This window comes from Sarcophilus harrisii, chromosome 4, assembly GCF_902635505.1.
Source record: "Sarcophilus harrisii chromosome 4, mSarHar1.11, whole genome shotgun sequence".
NCBI lineage: Eukaryota > Metazoa > Chordata > Mammalia > Dasyuromorphia > Dasyuridae > Sarcophilus > Sarcophilus harrisii.
Window position 1 is genome coordinate 331,368,527 of NC_045429.1, and position 6,376 is coordinate 331,374,902.

Below are 6,376 nucleotides of genomic sequence, written 5' to 3' on the forward strand. Positions count from 1 at the left end.
TTTATAGAATTGAGGTTCAGAAAGCTTATGACTTCCCACACAGGGAACTAATTCATGTTTTCTGATACTAAGACTCTCTTCCCTACAGTTAATGGTGAAGAATTGAATTCCAAAGAATATTAGTAAGGAGAAAAAAGTTTTCCTAATTTAATCACACTCTGTAACAAAGACCTAACTGGGAATCACCACCTCCCACCCCACTGTTTGGGAGACTTCCCTAATCCAATCTGATATATAATCTGATTGTATATTTAGACTGTATATCCAAAATGTAGAAGCAGAAGACTTCCAGGAAGATAAATTTTGTAATGTCATCAAAAACTCATTATGTTCAAAACTGAATTCACCTTTCTTCCCAGATCCTCCCTTTTTTCTAATTTCCCTCTTACTGTCAAGAGCATCACCACCCTCCCAGGCTCCCAATGCTTGAAACCAAGTTCATCCTCATTTCCTCACTCTCTCAATTTCTCATCTTTGGAAAACTCAAAACTCTTTCATATCTCTGTCTCCTGCCTTCCTTCAAGGCTTAGCTAAAATCCCACCTTTTGCAAGTCTTTCCCAATCTTCCTTAAACTGTCTGCCTTCTCTTGTTCAGTTGTTTGTTTTTTTTTTTTCAGTTGTGTCAACTCTTTTGTGACCTCAATTGGGGTTTTCTTGGCAAAAATACTGGAGTGGTTACCATTTCCTTCTCCAGATCATTTTGTAGATGAAGAAACTAAGGCAAACATTATTTTAAAGTTAGGAGTCTGAAACAAGACTGAATTCAGGACAGAGTCTTTCTGACTCCAGACCTGGCATTCTAATTACTATACTATACCTAAGACAAGTACTTAACCTTAATTTATATGCCTTGTTTGTACATAGTTGCTTATATTTTGTTTCTATCATCAGACTGTGAGTTCCTTGGGAAAAAGGATTTTTTTTTTTAAAAAAAAACTTTGTGCATGGAAGTAGGAATTTTTGTTCTTTAGTTGTTTTTCAGTTGCATCTGACTGTGACACTATTTAGGGTTTTCTTGGCAAAAATACTCATGTGTTTTGCCATTTCCTTTTCTAGTTTATTTTACAAATGAGAAAATTGAAGAAAACAGGGTTAAGTGACTTGCCCAGCATCACATGGCTAGCTAATTCTAAGACCATATTTGAACTGAGGAAGATGACTCTTTCTGAATTCAGGTCTGATATTCTATCCATTACACCATACTTTAGACAATTACCAGCTGAGAAACCCTGGGCAAGTCACCATCTATAAATGTGGAAATAAAATGGCACATATTCTCTCTCTCTCTCTTTTTTTTTTTATTTAATAGCCTTTTATTTACAGGATATATGCATGGGTAACTTTACAGCATTAACAATTGCCAAACCTCTTGTTCCAATTTTTCACCTCTTACCTCCCACCCCCTCCCCTAGATGGCAGGATGACCAGTAGATGTTAAATATATTAAAATATAAATTAGATACACAATAAGTATACATGACCAAAACGTTATTTTGCTGTACAAAAAGAATCAGACTCTGAAATATTGTACAATTAGCTTGTGAAGGAAATCAAAAATGCAGGTGTGCATAAATATAGGGATTGGGAATTCAATGTAATGGTTTTTAGTCATCTCCCAGAGTTCTTTCTCTGGGCATAGCTGGTTCAGTTCATTACTGCTCCATTGGAAATGATTTGGTTGATCTCGTTGCTGAGGATGGCCTGGTCCATCAGAACTGGTCATCATATAGTATTGTTGTTGAAGTATATAATGATCGCCTGGTCCTGCTCATTTCACTCAGCATCAGTTCGTGTAAGTCTCTCCAGGCCTTTCTGAAATGATCCTGTTGGTCATTTCTTACAGAACAGTAATATTCCATAATATTCATATACCACAATTTATTCAGCCAGCCATTCTCCAACTGATGGACATCCATTCAGTTTCCAGTTTTTAGCCACTACAAAAAGGGGTGAATGGCACATATTCTCACAGAGTTGCTGTAAGAATCAAATAGGAAGACATATGCATAGTGCTTTGCAAATTTAACTACTATATAAATACTAGTTATTATTATTAGATACTGGACATATAAAGACAAAAATATATTCTCTTACCACTAATATTCCTATTGTTCTATAAAAAATAATGAGCAAGTTTATTTTTTGAAAAGCCTGGAAAGATTTAAATGAACTAAAGTGAATAGAATCAGGAGAATATTGTATACAGTAACAGCAATATTATGCAATGACCAACTGATAGAGTTGGCTCTTCTCAGCAATGTGGTGATTCAAAACAATTCTAATAAACTTGGGATAAAAAATACCATCCACATCTAGAGAGAGAACCATGGAAACAGAATATAGATTTAAGCATAGTATTTTCACCCTAATTTGTTTGCTTTTTTGTTTCATGTGTTTTTTTTTTCTTTTTGTCTGATTTTTCTTGTACAACATGACAAATATGAAATTTTAAAAAAGGATTTTACATGTATCAGATTGTTTGCTGTCTTGGTGAGGGGGAAGGTAAGGAAAGGATGCAGAAAAATTTGGAACACAAAGTCTTACAAAAATAAATGTTGAAACCTATATTTACATATAATTTGGAAAATTAAGTAATGTTGAAAACACCATCTAACTGCTTTACACATAGCAGAGACTTAATAAATGCTTATTGATTAGCCTATTGAATGACAGTGGGAGCTTTTGATGTGAGAAGCTGGGAACAAGAACCTGGAACAATGGTTTGGGAAGTTGCCTGGACCAGGAATTGGTAGATAACCTACCAAAAAAGAGCTCCATTTCCAAAAGAAACAGAGGCCAAATAAACAAACAAACAAACAAATAAATGGATGAATAAATAAAGCAGAAAGGAGAAACAAAAAAAGATAGAGAAGCAGATACACAAAGAGAATCAGAGAGAGAGAGAGAGAGAGAGAGAGAGAGAGAGAGAAGAAAGAGACAGAGACACAGACAGAGAGAAGAGACAGAGAGAGAGAGAGAGAGAGAGAGAGAGAGAGAGAGAGAGAGAGAGAGAGAGAGAGAGAGAGAGAGAGAGAGAGAGAGAGAGGAAGAGAAGAGAGAGGGAGGAAAGGAAGGAGGAGAAAAGGTAGGGAAGAGAGGAGAGAAGGAGGAAGGAAGGGAGGGAGAGGAAGAGAGGGAAGGAGGAAGGGAAGGAGAGAGAGAGAGAGAGAGAGAGAGAGAGAGAGAGAGAGAGAGAGAGAGAGAGAAAGCACTTTGACTAGTAGTATCCAAAGTTAAGACCATAAAGTACAAGAAAACTATGGGACTAAGGAGCTCATGATCAACCAATCTAAGGCTGAAAAGAGTCTCATCTTGCCTTCCCACAAAGAGATAATCATGAGACTTGACTCTAATACAACTCTTAAGCTCTTTGCTTAAGGTCTAATATTCCCTCACTTTACCTTTTCCCTCTGCTTTGCAGACTCCCAGCCTCTGGTGTCCATTGTTGGCCCTTCCTGGCAGTTATAACTACTATTTGGACACCAGACCAATACCTATGCAGGTACCACAGGGAAACTTCTCTCCTGCACCCAAAGCAAATCCACCCTCTGCTCACTAAATCACCTAGTGACAACAGTAGGTGACCCTCAGAAGGTAGTCTTTAAGCTTTTGGATTGTGATGAGTCCAGTGTCCTTTTTTCCACTTTGGGTGGAACAAGCATGGATGAGTTGTATCTCATCATATTATTTTTCCTTCTAAAGCCATTCCTCTTCCAGACTTATCCATCACTGATGAAGAAGGCACCCCCATCTTGACAATTGCACAAGTTCACAGCTTCATTGTTACTTGGTTCACTTTCCCTCACCCTACATGTCCAATCAGTTGCCAAATCTGGTCATTCCTATGTCCACATCTCCATGTCTGTCCCCTTCTCTTTTCACACAGTAAAACTCAGGTTCTCACACAGGACCCTAACCCAAATCCTCCTGGTCCCCTCAGCTGGGCTATTACCATAATTAGTCTCCCTGCTTCAAGCCTCTCCCTCTCCAATCTATTTTCCACACAGCTGCTAAAGGGTTTTTCCTGGAGTACAAATAGAAGCATGTTTTTTTCCTACTCAATAAACTCTACACACTCCCTACTGGAATCCAATATAATTTCATCTTTATTTCATCACTGGGGTGTTCGCCCTGGAGCTTTCTTGCCTCCTCCCTTTACCTGGTATGAAATTCAAAGCATTCCATGAGATGACTGGGATGGAAGGAGAGAGCAGTCACACTCAGATAAGAGAAGGACCTTGGTCTATGATGTTTAATATTAAAAATGATTTAAGAAGTGGGACTCGTGCCAGCTGAGCCTGAATATGATGCCAAGGGATGTTGGCTTGAGGAGATTCAGAAGCTGGATAGGATTCAGGATTGAAGCACAGATGTGGGGACAATTCCCAGATGAGGAAGGTCCAGAGCATTTTGGAGAAATGTAAATCATTTATTCTTTCTTTTGGAGAGGTAAGAGGAGAGAGGAAGACTGAAAATCTCAGCTTAAATCAATAAACAAATAAAACAAGGGGAAAATGCGTGTGTATAATATATAAAATAATAAATTCCAAGCCACCATATTTTCTAAAGGAGGAGACACATATATTAATATGCAACACAGGGATATGTCTGTTGATGCAAAATAATAAAATCTCACTTACAATGTCTCCTGACCTCGTTTCTGTTTATAATGAGCAGTTTATATGACTTCTCAGTTTTTTACATATTTAAATCTAATTATTTTGGCTGTGAGGAAGCCCAGTAGGGCAATAAATAAAGCACCCAGCCTGAAGTAAGGAAGGTCTGAGTTCAAATGCAACTTCAGGCACTAGCTGTGTGACTTTGGACAAGTTATTTAACTCCTATTTGCCTCAGTTTCTCATCCATAAAATGAGGAAACACTGGAGAAGGAAATGGCAAACCACTCCAGTACCTTTGCCAAGAAAACCCCATGAACTTGTCACAAAAAGCTGGATACACCTGAACGCTATCAACAGATTTTGTATTCAATCATTTCTTCCATTGCTCAATAAATAAAATTTTTTCTCCTTTATCAATTGAGATATAATTATTTCATTCCTAGGGTTTTTTTTCCCATTTTTCTTCAGGTTCACCCATGGTTCATTGATCCATTTGAAATGTTACAATATCCTGTTTTAGTGCCTCAAAGTCAAATTTATCTGGCTAAGATTTGGTTTCAAATCAGATTGGAGCAATCAGTCTATCAGCATTTATTAAGTACCTATCATAAGTCAGGGACTGTGTTAAGTGCTAGGGATACAAATACAAATAAAAACAAAGATAATCCCCATCATCAAGATCCTTACAATCTGTTTACCCATTGCCCCAGAAGGGTGATGTGGGTGAGACTATCAGAGGTTTCACTATGTCTGCCATTTTCAACTTTCAGAACGTACTGACAGTAGTCTTGCTGCTTATATGTACCTGTCCATATATCTGATCCTTGGCTCCTAGGCTCTTGGACAAAACTGGTCTGTGCATATTTTTTAAAAGTGTACCAGAATCGGTGAATAAAAGATTCTATGTAGCAATATGATGTGTAGTACTGGTTTTCAGCATCTTGTTCATCCAGTAGTTGGAAAACGTCAGAATTTAATTGGTGTCAGATTTCTATAAATAAAGGATTTGCCCACAGGAAAAAATATGAAACTTGATTATTGACCCTTGCAGCTATGTACCTTGATAGAAAGACTGGTTGCTGTTCTCAATTATATGTGTAATGGACCAAGGTTGTTCTCTATAAATAAGATGCAATTGTTAATACCCAAATACATTGATATCTACATAATGATTTACCTTATTTATAGTTCTGCCACTACAATGGCGTTCTGTAAATGTCATTCTTTTATGTCACCTATTGATCTACAGGAGGTCTTTCTATCTCGTAGAGTAGAGAGAAAATTTGGTAAATGATGTTCAAGTTCCTTTCTATATAATTTGAGAATGGATGGGATAGGGAAATGTATCCTTATATAAAAACATTTCTATAATGAACATTTTTGCTATCTAAGAAAAATGGTTGGATATTATATGTGTTCATAAAAATTGTACTTGTATCTAATAATGCTTTAAACATGTTTTCCCTGACCAACTTGATTTGTACTGAGTTTTATCTGTAGCTTACAATATTTTCCAACTTTATAATGTCAGTCTATGTAGTACATATACAGAAAAATGGCTAAGATTATATGTAAGAATGTTACACAAAAAAGTATTGTTTTCTCAATCAGCAGGCTGATTTCAAACCTACATGAACTGATGCTAAAGGAAATGAGTAGAACCAACAGAACACTGTACACAGCAACAAGATTATGTGATGACTCTGATGGACTTGATTCTTCAGCAATGAGGTGAATCAGACCAATTCCAATAGATT

At 36.9% G+C, this 6,376-nt stretch overlaps 1 pseudogene; it reads left to right on the forward strand.

The window, feature by feature from the left end:
* The first annotated feature begins 5,365 nt into the window (after positions 1-5,365).
* Positions 5,366-5,575, forward strand: LOC100916650 (annotated as a pseudogene).
* Positions 5,576-6,376: the final 801 nt, after the last annotated feature.